The sequence below is a fragment of the Aegilops tauschii genome, chromosome 5 (assembly GCF_002575655.3).
Source record: "Aegilops tauschii subsp. strangulata cultivar AL8/78 chromosome 5, Aet v6.0, whole genome shotgun sequence".
Taxonomy (NCBI): Eukaryota; Viridiplantae; Streptophyta; class Magnoliopsida; order Poales; family Poaceae; genus Aegilops; species Aegilops tauschii.
In genome coordinates this window covers 248,773,272-248,791,102 of record NC_053039.3, presented here as the reverse complement: position 1 = coordinate 248,791,102, position 17,831 = coordinate 248,773,272, and positions in this window count along the sequence as shown.

The following is a 17,831-nucleotide window of genomic DNA, read 5'->3' as shown; positions in this document are numbered from 1 at the left end:
TGCTCCTGGAGGAGATGGTGGTTGTAGGTGGCGTTGGCCTGCGCCTCCCGGAACTGCTCCTCACGCATCTGCCTCACCATGTCCATATATTGGGCACGGGCCTCGCCGATGGTCATGGTGCTATGCACCGCGTGAGGATGGCGCGGAGGAGGGGGTTGGCGCCGGATCGTCGACTACCATGTTCTCCGTTGGGACGTCGTCATCCTCCGGCTGCCTGCCGGCCAGCCGGTCGGCAGCAATGGCTGGCTGCCGGCCAGCCGGTCGGCAGCAATGGCTGCCATCTCCTTGTGGTGCGTCGTCCGCCTGTCCCGAAGAGTGCTGGAGCGCGAGGAAGCCATGGTGGGCAGTAGTGGTGTGGACAGGAGAAAGGGAACGGATGCGGATGACTGCGACTATGGCCGGCACAACAGTTTATATAGCAATGGTGGGCGGGCGGAGGGACGGACATGTGGCGCCGGAGTAGCCGCCTCGGCAACCGCATATCATTAATGTGGGCGGCAGATGGATGGACGGACGGCACTTGTGTCGTTTGAAGGCGGAGCAATCGCCTGCACCGGGAAGCGGGGCGGGCGGCGGTGACTGTTTCAGGCGGAAAGCGCGCGCGGGCGAGATGACTTTACTTGAAGAGGATGACAATGGGGACCCACCAGGTCCATAGCCTCACGTACGCAAGTGCCTCCTTATTATATATATAACTATAATTTATTTTGCTTCCTCCTGGTTTCCTGACATCACGGTCCCACACCATTGTCAACCTATGTAGTAGTCAATAAACGAGAGAATTGCACAAGAAGCGGCCGACAGCTGGGACCAAGCAGCTCGAGCAGTATTTGTGTTTTTGAGGTGTGAGCACTGCAGAGTTTTTCGATGTTTAGCCCGGATATTAATTTATCTCCTCTAAACAACAACGAAAACATCGCTGCAGGTATTAACTGGGCGGGCTGTAGCCCGTCTAGCCCAGGCCAGATATCCATCCCAGATATTAATTTTTTTCAAGCTGAAAATGGCTAGCCCAGCTATACTTTTTTTAGGAATACCCAGGCAAGGTCAAGTTGTTATTCTCCGCCTTGCTGGGCTGCAAAACTTTCCTAGGAGGGATGCATTAGGCTTAACAAGAAAATGGGCTTTAAGAAATAATAAATGGGATGTAATTATAAAAACTTGGCAGTAACTATAAAAAAATGCACCAAACACGTGATTACTTTATAAAATATTATTTTTGGATATTGAAAATTTTAATTTCATTAATTGTTGCGAGCGCAATGTTTCCTTGGATTTTTATGTAATATAAATTTATATTGAAATTGTATTTAATCTGACTAGAAATTTCGGGATAAAAATATTTCGGATCCCATCAAAATGTGGGAAATTTTATTGAATTCTGTTTTGAACGGTTGGTTGAAATGGGCTGTACTTTTAACAAACTGTAAATGGGCTGTAGTAAATTCCATTAGAATTCAAAAATGGGCTACACATTCTTACAAATCTCAAATGGGCTATAAGTTCTCTGCCACACACTTCTGGCCTTACTAAGTTGACGCGTCCCCTAAAAAAACAGAGTTGACGCGTATGCAAGGCTTTGTCAACTTATAGTCAACACACGGTTCTAGCAGCAGTGGTCGTTGGATGTCCATCCAACGGATGCCGTGCTTCTTCTTCAATCTCGGATATTCTAGCTTCACCCGCCCAAAAAATGATTCCTCCCCCTGACATCTGGGGCGCACCGTTTCGGAAGCTGACCTGTGGGCCTACTAAGTTGACGTACCAAGGGCTTTGTCAACTTAGTCAATATAAACGATTCTAGCTGCAGTGACCGTACGATGTCCATCCAACGGCCGTCGTGCTTCTTCAACCTATGGTCTTCTTGCTCCAGCCGCCCAAAGCAGCGCTGGTCGTGCCGCCTGCTCCTACCTCCCGTGGCCGGCTGTGCTACCGCGGAGGCCTCACCGCCCCTACTACTCCCACCGCTGGCCAGGCAATCCCTCCACTCACCCACACCCCCTGTTATTCTGCGGCGACGGCAGCGCAGCCAAACCAGTGAACCCTCGTAGTCCTCTCCGCGTGTGCATCCACTGCCGCGTCTTCCCCGGCTCCGCGTCGTCCCCTTCCTAGGCCTCGCCATCGTCCACCGCCCTGGTGCTCTCGGCACGGCGTGGTCAACGTAGTCAAGGAACGACTTCCATCGGACGTGGACTGTACGTGGAAAGGCTGACAGCTGGGTCCACGGCAGCCGTAAGGAAGTGCCTCCTTATTACGCGCAAAATAATTATTCCTCCACCTGAGAGCGGGGACCCACCGGACGGGCCACCGTATTTCGTGAAAAAAATGATTCGCCCCCTGACTGCTGGGACCCACGAGCTACATCTTCGCACGCAAGGAAGTGCGTCCGAAAAAAACGATTCGCCCCCCTGACTGTTGGGACCCACCAGCTACACCTTCGCACGCAAGGAAGTGCGTCCGGGCAAAAAAAATGATTCGCCTCCCTGACTGCTGGGACCCAGCAGCTACATCTTCAAAGCAAGGAAGTGCGTCCGGGCAAAAAAAAAACAAAACGATTCGCCCCCCTGACTGCTGGGACCCACCAGCTACATCTTCGCAGGCAAGGAAGTGCCTGACAGTCGGGACCCACCTGGTCGAAGCGTACGTAGCGTTGTCATTCTGGTCGCGAACGTGTACGTACATACTGGTCGATGTAGAGGCGCGCATGTGTCGTAGTAGAGGCGCGCACGTAGCATGTACACGTACGTACAGCGGCCAGGGTGCAAGAAAGAAAATACGGCCACGTATGTGTACATACGGGCAGGGTCTCGAACGCCTACTCGCGCATACGTACGGCCAGGGCTCGTGTACATGGCTGGGTCGGAATGGAGAAACAGCGTCGTCGTCGTGTTCATGGGGAGGCAATGGAATGCGTCGTGTTCATGGGGAGGCAACGGAATGCGTCGTGTTCATCGGGAGGCAACGGAATGCGTCGTGTTCATCGGTAGGCGCGTGGGAGCCAACCGGCTGGGTCGGAACGGAATGCGTGGTCGTGTTCATCGGGAGGGCTTGGACGGAACAGGGGATGGAAACGAGGCCTGGCGTAGCGCAGAATGGAGGAAATGGACCTCCTCGGTCGAAACGTGGGTCCTGTTGATCGGGAGGGGTGTGGTGTACCGCAAAACGGAGGAAACGGACCTCCTACGGTTGAAACGGGGGTCCTGTTGATCGGGAGGGGTGTGGCGTACCGCAAAATGGACGAAATGGACCTCCTACGGTCGAAACGGGGGTCCTGTTCATTGGGAGGGGTGTGGCGTACCGCAAAACGGGACTCCACGGGATACTGTTCATCTCCACCGTCGACCTCCTCCAGCCTCCACGGGCTACCGTCGACCTCCTCCAGCCTCCACGGGCTCCTGTTCATCCAGCCTCCACCGCGCGCTACTCCACCGGCTACTGTTCAACCACCCCTCCACCATCTACTGTTCATCCAGCCTCCACCGCGCGCTACTCCACCGGCTACTGTTCAACCACCCCTCCACCATCTACTGTTCATCCAGCCCTCCACACCACGGGGTCCTGTTCAACCACCCCTCCACGGGCACCCCTCCATCGTCTACTGTTCATCCAGCCCTCCACACCACGGGGTCCTGTTCATCCAGAGGCAACGCCACCGCTCACTGTTCATCCAAAACCCCCCGCAATGCTCACTGTTCATCCCAGAGGCAGCATCGATCGGCTTCAGTTAGCAGCAGTAGCGAAGGAATCGCTCGATCGGGTTCAGTTAACAGCCATCGATCTATCGCTCGGGTTCAGTAACGTGTAGCCTGCAGTGCAATCACTCGGGTTCAGTTAGAGCCCAACGCCTCGCTCGGGTTCAGTTAGAGCCAATGCCTCGCACACACGCGCGTACGTGTACGAGAGAAACGCGCATCGCTCGGTCCCCGACCTCCCACCGTAACCGGGAACTCCCCAAAATTTTCCTCGCCCTCGCTTCTACCACGGTTTTTTCCGTCATGGACGGCCCAAAGAATGTCATGCAGCTGCGTCTCCGGCCCGCCCAGGACGAAAAGCCCATTTTCTGTCATGATTTTTTGTCATAGAAGTAGGAGCCCACCACATCTATGATGATACCGGGTTTTGTCACAATTATCGTCATAGAAGTGTCATATGTATGACAGAAAAAAAAATTCATTCGGCCCAAAATGTCACGGATGTGTCTTTTTTTGTAGTGTTGTAATGTGCATCACATCAGAACATAACTGTTTATACAACTGAAACTGAAATCAACATAGAGCAAGAAGTTAGAATAGCAATCCAGTTAAAGAAATAGGTTTAAAACATACCTGTTGCACCATTGGAGTTTCAATTGGATCCTTCAAATTGGAAACTAGTTGGTATGAGTAAATACAGTGATGCAACAACAAAGGAGTATGGACCATAGCTACGGAATCTGACCTGAGAACAGTTGCTCTTCTGCTTTAAACGTGGAGTTTGGGTTCGCTGTGGTGGTCTTCGTGCTATGGGCACTGCAGTTGCTTTACAAACTTCTCGTGTGGGGGTACTCTGTGGTGGTCATGGTGCTTTGTCAACTAGAAGTGGGTTACTATCCGCTGGGGTTGGGGTTAGATGGCTTGTAGCTCGTTCTCTACCCAACGGTGTAAGTGTGTAATCTGGAAGAGTCTCGATTATGTGTGGTGGGGCTAGTTTGTGGGCCAGTACAACCACGGTTCTATCTGATGGAAAAAACCATGGTAGAAGCGAGGGGGAGGAAAATTTCGGGGAGTTCCCGGTTACGGTGGGAGGTCGGGGGCCGAGCGATGCGCGTTTCTCTCGTACACGTACGCGCGTGTGTGCGAGGCGTTGGCTCTAACTAAACCCGAGCGAGGCGTTGGGCTCTAACTGAACCCGAGCGATTGCACTGCAGGCTACGCGTTACTGAACCCGAGCGATCGATCGATGGCTGTTAACTGAACCCGATCGAGCGATTCCTTCGCTACTGCTGCTAACTGAAGCCGATCGATTGGATGAACAGTGAGTGTTGCGCGGGGGGGGGGGGGGGGGGGGGGGTTGGATGAACAGTGAGCGGTGGCGTTGCCTCTGGATGAATAGGACCCCGTGGTGTGGAGGGCTGGATGAACAGTAGACGGTGGAGGGGTGCCCGTGGAGGGGTGGTTGAACAGGACCCCGTGGTGTGGAGGGCTGGATGAACAGTAGACGGTGGAGGGGTGCCCGTGGAGGGGTGGTTGAACTATAGCCGGTGGAGTAGCGCGCGGTGGAGGCTGGATGAACAGGAGCCCGTGGAGGCTGCAGGAGGTTGACGGTAGCCCGTGGAGGCTGGAGGAGGTCGATGGTGGAGATGAACAGTATCCCGTGGAGTCCCGTTTTGCGGTACGCCACACCCACCCCGATGAACAGGACCCCTGTTTCGACCGTAGGAGGTCCGTTTCGTCCGTTTTGCGGTACGCCACACCCCTCCCGATCAACAGGACACTACTGGAATCAGGGATTTTGCCGTCTGCCAGTTCTTTGCCGTCCGCTAGCAGACGGCAAAGAAGGTCTTTGCCATCAGCTACCAAAATGCAGACGACAAAGAAGGTCTTTGCCATCTGTCACTTCTTTGCCGTCAGCTGGCTGACGGCAAAGAGAGAGGTGGCCCCCACTAACGAGCCGATTAGAAAAAACTTAACGGCCCCCTTCTTTGCCGTCTGACGGCAAAGATAAAAAAAGCGAACGGCAAAGGCTTGGCGGACGGCAAAGGCTAACTAACCTAACCTAACTAACGGCCGATCGAGCCCCCCGCCCGTTACTCCTTTCTGTTTCTCTCTCTCTCTCCTTCCCGACGCCACGCCACCAGATCCACCCACCGCCGCCCGGCGCCGTCCCCGCCACCGCCACCGCCCCCGCTTGCCCCGTCGCCCCACCACCCCGCCGTCCACACCACACCTGCCGACGCCCCGTCGCCCCACCATCCCGCCGCCCGGCGCCGCCCCCACCCCCGCTTGCCCCGTCGCCCCACCACCTTGCCGCCCCACCCCACCCGCCGACGCCCCGTTGCTCCACCATCCCGGCGCCCCGGCGCACCACCACATCGCCGGCCCACCCGCCCCACTACCCCGACCGTCCCATTGCCCCGGCGCGCCACCACGTCGCCGGCCCACCCGCCCCACTGCCCCGACCGTCCCATTGCTCCGGTGAGTTATTTTTTTCTTTTTTTCTTATATTTTTTCATTTTTTTGCTGTTTAATTGTTAGTGATAGATTTAGTGCTAGATATGTGTTATATAGTGTTAGTGTTAGAAGAAAAGAAGAAAAGAAGTAGAAGAAAAAAGAATATGTAGAAGAAAAGAAGAAGAAGAAGAAGAAGAAGAAGAAGAAGAAGAAGAAGAAGAAAAGAAGTAGAAGAAGTAGAAGAAGAAGAAAAGAAGAAAAGAAAAGAAGTAGAAAAAGATGAAAAAATAAGAAGAAGAAGAAAAGAAGTAGAAGAAGAAGAAAGGAAGAAAAGAAAAGAAGTAGAAAAAAGATGAAAAAAGAAGAAGAAGAAAAGAAGTAGAAGAAGTAGAAGAAGAAGAAAAGAAGAAACGAAAAGAAGTAAAAGAAGTAGAAAAAAGATGAAAGAAGAAGAAGAAGAAGAAAGGAAAGAAGAAGAAGAAGAGAAAGAAAGAAGAAGAAGGATAGAAGGAAACACCCCGACCCCCTGACCCCGACACCACACCCCGACAGCCCGACCCCCTGACCCCGACACCCCGACCCCAACACCACACCCCGACACCCCGACCCCGACACCACACCCCGACACCCCGACCCCCTGACCCCCTAACCCCGACACCCCGACCCCGACACCAGACCCCGACACCCCGACCCCGACACGACACCCCGACCCCGAAACAGCACCCCAACCCCGACACGGCACCCCGACACCGACACGACACCCCGACCCCCGACACCTCCCGAAAAGGTGCTCTTTGGCCGTCCAGAGGCCGACGGGGTCATATATTTGTGAATTATGAGTTAGGTCATATATTTTTCAATTTTGTTATGAAAAACATCATATATAATTGTGTTGATCGGGTAGATTTAAATGTGCAGTTGTTTCATCGCTGCGAGGTTTGGTGTTCGACGACCTCGCTGTGCGTTTGACGAGCTCTGCCCCTTCGTTCGTGGGTGAGCACAAATGACATGTCCTCCTCCCCCATTAATTATTTGCTCTGTTCCGGTGATTGTGCCGATGAAACTTGATAGCTAGCTATATATGTGTCTTGAATCATCAGTATGCGTAACCAATATGTGTCTCCCATTCGAAAGCGTTATAGTTATAAATATACATGCATTTGCATATTTATAACCTTGATTCTTTCGAATTGTCCAACGCTATCCATGGACAGGCCGAGTATGTGTAGATTGGGTTCATTTTCCCATATGCTTTGCTCCGGATCCGGCGCATAAATTTCGTCAGTGCCTCCCCTGTTGTTCTCCGGGTACACATCCTCTCTGTTTATTGCAGAGACGTGTATCAGGAGAATAGCGGGGAGGTGCTGCCGAAATTTTGCGTCGGATCCGGAGCATAGCATGGGAAAATGAACCCAATCTACACATACTCGGGTGGGATTAGGACCTATCATTACCTATTAGAGTGTAGGTTGCATGGACGTAATAAAATTGACAAAGTAGATCAACTGATGAATATATACATGGTGAATTATATATATATATATATATATTTGTTGTGTGTCCAGTAGCTCTGAAAGTCAAGATGAGTGATCGTGCGTGGATGTATACCAGTCACACTGGTCAGAACAAATGGAGCGCTGAATGGTTCACAAAAACCAAGGGGTTTGTGCAAGCCGCATTTGCAAATGGCCAGAGGAAAACCTGGTGCCCCTGTTTCCGGTGCGGCAATTGGGAAAAGAGGACAGAGGATGAAATGGGCAAACACCTGCAGAAAGAGTGGTTTTACGCCCTATTATACGGTGTGGACATATCATGGTGAGTCTGCCCAACGTGACAGAGATGAGGTGGATCATCGTCGCACCGACGAGCATGGTACCGGGATGGAAAAAATGGTGCAAGACTATGATGATGCTCGGGATTCGGACGAGGAGATGGAGGAATCTGCAAAGGCCTTCAATGAAATGTTGGAGTCTTCAAAACGTCCGCTCCACGAGCACACTGAGCTTTGTCAGTTGGATGCCATCTCACAAGTAATGGCTCTGAAAGCTCAGTTCAACTTGGGCAGAGAATGCTACGACGCAATAATGACAATATTTGGACGCTTTCTACCCAAAGGCCATGTAATGCCTGCAAACCTGTACCAGTCGGACAAAATCCTTCGTGCACTGAAGATGCCCTATGAGAAGATACATGCCTGTGAGAAAGGATGTGCCTTATTTAGGCTTGACTATGCGGACTTGAACTATTGTCCCATTTGCAAGTCTTCCAGGTATGTTGTGGTAGACAACGGTATGGGTGAGAAGACACAGACCAAAATCCCCGTTAGTGTTCTTCGGTATATGCCAATCGTACCAAGACTTCAACGTCTTTTCATGGTCGAAGAGACGGCCAGACAGATGACATGGCACAAAACAGGAAAAAGAACCAAACTAGATGCAGATGGGAATCTGATGATGGTACACACATCAGATGGTGTTGCGTGGAAAAAGTTTGATGAATTACATGCTGACAAAGTGGCAGATCCGAGGCATCCTCGAGTCGGCATCAGCACGGATTGGTTCAGTGTGTTTGGTATGATGGCAGCCCAATACAGTTGTTGGCCCATATTTGTCTTTCCACTCAATCTCCCCCCGGACAGATTATGCAAAGAAAGAACATTTTCCTGACGTTGATAATTCCAAGGCCCAACTATCCGGGGAAAAATATGAATGTGTACATGCAGCCACTTAAGGACGAATTGCAAGAAGCCTGGGATAATGGGTTCAAGACATACGACGCCTATAGCAAACGGAACTTCATAATGCGTGTCTGGTACATGTACTAGACGCATGACTTGTCGGCATATGCGCTATTCGTTGGCTGGTGTGCATGGAAGGTTCCCGTGCCCCACATGCAAGGGAGCTCTTGAGTTTCGTTGGCTTCAGGCCGGTCGCAAGTTTTCTTGCTTCGACATGCATAGACAGTTCCTGGATCCTCGCCATAAGTTCAGGAAAGACAAGAAGAACTTCATCAGAGGTAGAGTTGTCAAAAACTCTGCACCACCTGCGTTGACAGGCCAACAGACCCTGGATCAGTTAAACGCTCTCGCGCCAGATCCAGAGCGTCCAGGGTACTTCAAGGGGTATAATTCTAAGCACGCCTGGACTCACAAGACATGCTTATGGGATCTGCCTTACTTCAAAGACCTCCATTGCCCACACAACATCGACGTGATGCACACTGAGAAGAATATCGCCGAGGCACTTTTTGGTACATTGTTCGGCATAGATGGGAAGTCAAAGGATAATACTAAGGCTAGAGTCGATCTGGAGGCGCTATGTGATAGGCTGTTACAAAACATGAAAGAACCGAAAGGAAAGCAGAACTGGGCGAAGCCAAAGGCATGGTTCAATCTTGGAAGGCCAGCTATGAGGGAAATTATCTTATGGGTGAAAATGCAGTTGATGTTCCCCGATGGGTATGCAGCGAATCTAAAGAGGGGAACGAGTCTTGATAAATTGAAGATATTTGGTCTCAAGAGTCATGATTGGCACATATGGATTGAGCGGGTAATGCCGGTGATGTTGCGTGGCTTCATCCCTGAGGATGAATGGCTAGTACTGGCAGAACTCAGCTATTTCTTCCGTGTTCTTTGTGCGAAAGAACTATCGCCTGGCGTGCTAGAAGAAATGGAAGAGTTGGCGCTGGAGTTGATCTGCAAGTTAGAGAAGATCTTTCCACCGGGCTTCTTTAATCCAATGCAGCATTTGATTTTGCATCTCCCGACCGAGGCAAGATTGGGGGGGCCGTGCAAAATCGTTGGTGCTACCCAACTGAGAGGATGCAGGAGACGCTTCGACAAAAATGTAAAAGTAAACGTAGAATTGAAGCATCGATGGCTGAGGCATTCATCACTGAGGAGGCGACAAACTTCGTGACAGCACACTACGAGGCCAAAAATCGTCATTTGCATAATCCGAAGCCTCGGTACAATGCTGAAGAACTTCAAAAGGGTGGATCCAACCTCAGCCTACTCAAAGGGAATCTCGCACCAGCCAGTGGTTCGAAACCAGTATATTTGGATAACGAAGAATGGCGGACCATTACGTTGTATATCTTCAACAACCTCATAGAAGTGCGGCCGTACATCGAGTAAGTTATCACTACATTGTTTTGCAACTTCTATTTCCTTTGAACTGCTCTTATTCCTGGATATTTCATACAGTCGATACGTCGCCATATTCTCGTATGGAGCGGTAATCCAAAAGGATTTCGTCGAAGAGTATGAGCTTCTCGCAAAGCAAGGAGGCGGCTATCCCAGTTTCATCTCTTGGTTCAAACAAACGGTAATTTCTATTAGACCATTTCATTACATTCGCTAATTTCTGCCTAATGCAACAATCCTTTCGTATTAAACTTGTAGGCTAATTCAGAGTCTATGGACGCCGAATTGAGACAAGTCGCTAATGGTTTTGACTATAAGGTCCGTTCATTTGACAAATACGACATCAACGGGTATCGCTTTCGTACCTATGGCAAAGAGCTATCTATGGCCGACCGAAAGTCTACAAATTGTTGTGTATCTGCTATCGGCGAAGGAGGTACCGAGTATTATGGGAGAGTTGAAGCAATTTATGAACTTATATTCTATGGTGACAACCCACCGAATGTCGTACTCTTCAAATGTTATTGGTTTCAGCCGAAGGAGACTAGAAGGACTCATGAACATATAGGGCTAGTTGAAATCAAACAAAGCACCCATTTAGATGTTCCTGATGTCTATATTACGGCTCAACAGGCGACCCAAGTATTCTATCTACCGTGGGCCTGCCAAACTAATCCAAATCTGAAAGGTTGGGATGTCGTTTATGAAGTGCCGCCACGTGCTAGACTACCTCCCCCAAAGGAAGAGGATTATGAACCTCACATTAACCCAGACACATATGAAGGAGAATTCTTCCAAGAGACACGTCTTTCCAAAAAGCATTTCAAGAACCTCTATACTTCACCCCAAAACATTGAAGTAGACAGCGACAGTGAATCCGACATCAACCCAGAGGAGGAACAAGAAGTGAAGGAAATATGCCCTAGAGCCAATAATAAAGTTATTATTTATTTCCTTATATCATGATAAATGTTTATTGTTCATGCTAGAATTGTATTAACCGGAAACATAATACATGTGTGAATACATAAACAAACAGAGTGTCACTAGTATGCCTCTACTTGACTAGCTCGTTGATCAAAGATGGTTATGTTTCCTAGCCATAGACATGAGTTGTCATTTGATTAACGGGATCACATCATTAGGAGAATGATGTGATTGACTTGACCCATTCCGTTAGCTTAGCACTCGATCGTTTAGTATGTTGCTATTGCTTTCTCCATGACTTATACATGTTCCTATGACTATGAGATTATGCAACTCCCGTTTACCGGAGGAACACTTTGTGTGCTACCAAACGTCACAACGTAACTGGGTGATTATAAAGGTGCTCTACAGGTGTCTCCAAAGGTACTTGTTGGGTTGGCGTATTTCGAGATTAGGATTTGTCACTCCGGTTGTCGGAGAGGTATCTCTGGGCCCACTCAGTAATACACATCACTATAAGCCTTGCAAGCATTGTGACTAATGAGTTAGTTGTGGGATGATGTATTACAGAACGAGTAAGGAGACTTGCCGGTAACGAGATTGAACTAGGTATCGAGATACCGACGATCGAATCTCGGGCAAGTAACATACCGATGACAAAGGGAACAACGTATGTTGTTGTGCGGTTTGACCGATAAAGATCTTCGTAGAATATGTGGGAGCCAATATAGGCATCCAGGTCCCGCTATTGGTTATTGACCGGAGACGTGTCTCGGTCATGTCTACATAGTTCTCGAACCCGTAGGGTCCGCACGCTTAACGTTACGATGACAGTTTTATTATGAGTTTATGAGTTTTGATGTACCGAAGGAGTTCGGAGTCCCGGATGAGATCGGGGACATGACGAGGAGTCTCGAAATGGTCGAGACGTAAAGATCGATATATTGGACGACTATATTCGGACATCGGAAAGGTTCCGAGTGATTCGGGTATTTTTCGGAGTACCAGAGAGTTACGGGAATTCGTATTGGGCCTTAATGGGCCATACGGGAAAGGAGAGAAAGGCCCCAAAGGGTGGCCGCACCCCTCCCCATGGACTAGTCCGAATTGGACTAGGGAGGGCGGGCGCCCCCTTCCTTCCTTCTCCTTCTCCCTTCCCTTCTCCTACTCCAACAAGGAAAGGAGGAGTCCTACTCCCGGTGGGAGTAGGACTCCCCCCTTGGCGCGCCCTCCTCCTTGGCCGGCCGCCTCCCCCTTGCTCCTTTATATACGGGGGAAGGGGGCACCCCATAGACACAACAATTGATCATTTGGATCTCTTAGCCGTGTGCGGTGCCCCCTCCACCATAGTCCACCTCGATAATATCGTAGCGGTGCTTAGGCGAAGCCCTGCGTCGGTAGAACATCATCATCGTCACCACGCCGTCGTGCTGACGAAACTCTCCCTCAACACTTGGCTGGATCGGAGTTCGAGGGACGTCATCGGGCTGAACGTGTGCTGAACCCGGAGGTGCCATGCGTTCGGTACTTGATCGGTCGGATCGTGAAGACGTACGACTACATCAACCGCGTTGTGCTAACGCTTCCGCTTTCGGTCTACGAGGGTACGTGGAAACACTCTCCCCTCTCGTTGCTATGCATCACCATGATCTTGCGTGTGCGTAGGAATTTTTTTGAAATTACTACGTTCCCCAACAAGAAGAGCCAGAACTAGAAGAGGTTACTGCTGCGGATGACCTGTTAATGCTTAACCGATTACGTCAAGGTGGCCTTCCACATGTTGATGCCACTGAACCCTATGAGCCCGTCATTGATTATAGTGATGATGATGATTATGCATTTATTGATGATAGTGATCGAGATTATTAGTAGTGTCAGGTATATAATTTTTTATGTTGTACTTGATGATGATACACTTAAGTGATATACATATTATTATTCATGTCGGTATTTTTTTATGTTGTACTAATTTCGTTTACTCTTTGTCATGGCAGATGTTGAAAGATGGTGGTCGCTGGTAAGTTTCTTCTAGTGTTTTGCTTAACAAATGCATAAAGACCTAGACTTAGCCTTATTTCCTCCAATATGCTTACCACAATGACCTAGAGTTAGCTTCTTTTCCTCCAAAATGACTTAATAAGCTTACTGACCTCCAAAACCATCCATTTTACCTAAGTTAGCTCTAAAACGATCTATACTTAGCTTTGTTTTCTCCAAAATGACCTAAGTTAGCTCTAGTATGTTTAGTTAACTAGGTTTGCTCAATAATGACATGTACTTAGCTTACTTATGTCAAAAATGGCATAATTAGCTTAGTTAGCTCATAAACAATCCATTTTACTTAAGTTAGCTCTAAAATGACCCATTATACCTTAGTTAGCTCATAAATGATCCATTTTACCCAAGTTAGCTCTAAAATGACCCATTTTACCTAGACTAACTCCAAAATGATCCATTTTACCTATGTTAGCTCTTAGAAGACCCATTTTACCTAGGTTAGCTCCAAAATGACCCATCTTACCTACGTTAGCTCCAAAATGATGCTTTTTACCCAAGTTAGCTCTAAAATGACCCATTTTACATAGATTAGCTCATAAACGATCCATTTCACCTAGGTTAGTTCACAAACGATCCATTTTACCTAGTTTAGCTCCAAAATGACTCATCACACCTAGGTTAGCTCTAAAATGATGCATTTTACCAAAGTTAGCTCATAAACGATCTATTTCACCTATGTTAGCTCATAAACGATCCATTTCACCTAACTTAGCTCAAAAACGATCCATTTCACCTAGGTTAGCTCCAAAATGACCCCATCTTACCTAGGTTAGCTCTAAAATGATGCATTATACCTAAGTTAGCTCATAAACGATCTATTTCACCTAGGTTAGCTCATAAACGATCCATTTCCATTTCAACTAAGTTAGCTCATAAATGATCCATTTCACCTAAGTTAGCTCATAAATGGCATATACTTCTTCTTCTAGTGACCTTTTTCTAACTTTCTTATTTGCCTTTTTGCAGATTTCATTCACTTCACGGAAGCTAGCTTGCTATGATGGAGTGCTTGTTTTTTCTTTCATTCTCCTCTAGTATTCTTCTAGCTTGCTATGATGGAACTTGCTATCTTGATGAAACTTTGCATTGTAATATGTATGGATGAAATAATGTGTATGTGCAGCTTGCTATGTATGAATGGATGGAACTATATATGTATGCACGATGAAACTTATGTGCTGGATATGTCATATGTTTGCTGTTAAATAGCCTTGTGAAATATATATATATATATATATGTCATATATTTGCTGTGAAAATTGCTGGATTAAAAAAACAGAAAAAAGAGGCACCTTGCCGTCAGCCGCTGATGGCAAAGGCGCCTTTGCCGTCCGCCGCGGACGGCAAAGAAGCCACGCGGCGGCCACCTATGCTCCCTGGGAGCTGACCCATTTGGTGAGTTTGCCTATAGCGGCGGACGGCAAAGGCTTTGCCTACAGTGGCAGACGGCAAAGGCTTGTCCCGCAGTGACGTCCAGCTGACGTCATTCGGTGGACGGCAAAGGCCGGATGCTCTTTGCCGTCAGCGGCAGACGGCAAAGGCTGCCGTTAGCTCCCTAACGGACTAACAACACATTTATTGCCGTCGGCTTTCTTTGCTGTCCGCCGCTGATGGCAAAGGCCCCTTTGCCATCCGCTTCAGAAAGCAGACGACAAAGAAGCTCTTTACCGTAGCCTACTTTGCCGGAGCCTTTTGCCGTCCGCGGCAGACGGCAAAGGCCTTTGCCGTCCGCCATCCTTGCCTTTGCCGTCTGCCGTGGCAGATGGCAAAGTAGCTGATTCTTGTTGTGGGACCCCCGTTTCGACCGCAGGAGGTCCGTTTCGTCCGTTTTGCGGTACGCCACACCCCTGCCGATCAACAGGACCCCCGTTTCGACCGTATGAGGTCCGTTTCATCCGTTTTGCGGTACGCCACAACCCTCCCGATCAACAGGACCCCCGTTTCGACCGTAGGAGGTCCGTTTCCTCCGTTTTGTGGTACGCCACACCCCTCCCGATCAACAAGACCCCGTTCCAAACGTAGGAGGCCCGTTTCCTCCGTTTTGCGGTACGCCAGGCCTCGTTTCCATCGTCTGTTCCGTCCAAGCCCTCCCGATGAACATGACCACGCATTCCGTTCCGACCCAGCCGGTTGGCTCCCATGCGTTCCGTTGCCTCCCGATGAACACGACGCATTCCGTTGCCTCCCCATGAACATGACGCATTCCGTTGCCTCCCCATGAACACGACACATTCCGTTGCCTCCCCATGAACATGACGACGACGCTGTTTCTCCGTTCCGACCCAGCCATGTGCACGAGCCCTGGCCGTACGTATGCGCGAGTAGGCGTTCGAGACCCCACCCGTATGTACACATACGTGGCCGTATTTTCTTTCTTGCACTCTGGCCGCTGTACGTACGTGTACATGCTACGTGCGCGCCTCTACTACGACACATGCGTGCCTCTACTACGACACGTGCGCGCCTCTACATCGACCAGTATTTACGTACACGTTCGCGACCAGAATGACAATGCTACGTACGCTTCGACCAGGTGGGTCCCGACTGTCAGGCACTTCCTTGCCTGCGAAGATGTAGCTAGTGGGTCCCGACAGTCAGGGGGCGAATCATTTTTTTGCCAGGACGCATTTCCTTGCGTGCGAAGATGTAGCCGTGGGTCCCAGCAGTCAGGGGGGAGAATCGTTTTTTTTTTTGCCCGGACGCACTTCCTTGCGTGCGAAGGTGTAGCTGGTGGGTCCCAGCAGTCAGGGGGGTGAATCGTTTTTTTTGCCCGGACGCACTTCCTTGCGTGTGAAGATGAAGCTGGTGGGTCCCAACAGTCAGGGGGAAACATTTTTTCCGCGAAATACAGCCGCCTGTCCAGTGGGTCCCAGCTGTCAGGTGCAGGAATCATTATTTTCCGCGTAATAAGGAGGCACTTCCTTGCTGCGGCCGTGGACCCAGCTGTCAGCCTCTCCACGTACAGTCCACGTCTGATGGAAGTCGTTCCTTGACCACGTTGACCAGGCCGCGCCGAGAGCACCACGGCGGTGGACAACGGCGAGGCCTAGGAAGAGGACGACGCGGAGCCGGGGAAGATGCGGCAGTGGTAGCCCGCGCGGAGAGGAGTACGAGGGTTCACTGGTTCGGTTGCGGTGTGAGGCTGCCGTTGCCGCAGGGCCTGGCCAGCTGTGGGAATAGTAGGGGGCGGTGAGGCCTCCGCGGCAGCACAGCCGGCCACGGGAGGTAGGAGCATGCGGCACGACCGGCGCTGCTTTGGGCGGCTGGAGCAAGAAGACCAGAGGTTGAAGAAGCACTACGGCCGTTGGATGGACATCGTACGGTCACTGGAGCTAGAATCGTTCATATTGACTAAGTTGACAAAGCCCTCCATCCCCGTCAACTTAGTTGGCCCACAAGTCATCCTCCCACTATGGTGGGTCCCAGCTAGTAGGGGGGTATTCATTTTTTTGTGCGTAATAAGGAGGCACTTCCTTGCATGCGAAGATATAGCTGGTGGGTCCGACATGTCAGTGGGGGAACGTTTTTTTCATGAAATACAGAGGCCCTTCCGGTGGGTCCCAGCTGTCAGGTGGAGGAATCATTATTTTGCGCGTGCAGTCGATGGCCGATGGATGTCGTTCGTTGACCACGTTGACCAGGCCGCGCCGAGAGCACCATGGCGGTGGACGACGGCGAGGCCTAGGAAGGGAACGACACGGAGCCGGGGAAGACTCGGCAATGGTTGCCCACGCGGTGGGGAGTACGAGGGTTTACTGGTCCGGCTATCGTCGCCGGAAAATAACAGGAGGTGTGGGTGAGTAGAGGAATGGCCTGGCCAGCAATGAAGTAGGGTGGGGCGGTGCGGCCTGTGCGGCAGCACAGCCGGCCATGGGAGGCGGGAGCAGGCAGTCCCACCGGAGCTGGTTTGGGCGGCTGGAGCAAGAAGATCAGATATTGAAGAAGCAGCACGGCCGTTGGATTAACATCCAATGGTCACTGCTGCTAGAATCGTTTGTGGACTAAGTTGACAAAGCCAAAGTACACGTCAACCTAGTAGACCCACAAGTCAGCCTCCAAATCTGTCCCAAACAGCATACAGCCCAAAATTTCTAGCCAGATTCAAATTAATTTTAAATCTAAATATACCTTAATTTAAATTCAATGAAATTTTACCCACACAAAAACAATGAAATTTAAAATATCAAAATCCAAAAGAAAATAGTATTTTGGAACTAATTGCTTGTTTGTTGTATTTTTTCATTTTACAGCCCATTTATTATTACTTATAGCCCATTTCTTATTACTTATAGCCCATTTTCTGGGCAAAATGCATCCCTCCTCGTCTTGAAAGATTTCCGGCCCAGCAGGGCGTAGAAAAGCAAGTAGGCCTACGTTGGTTATTCTGCAAAAAACAAAATAGCTGGCTAGCCATTTTCAGAAAGGAAAAAACAACTGGGCTGGTCATGTGCTAAACATATGAAATAAAAGCCTGGGCTAGACGGGCCACGGGTCCCGCACAACCCAGTTGATACCCTTCTCCGTCCCGAAAAAACAAAATTACTGCGCGCTGC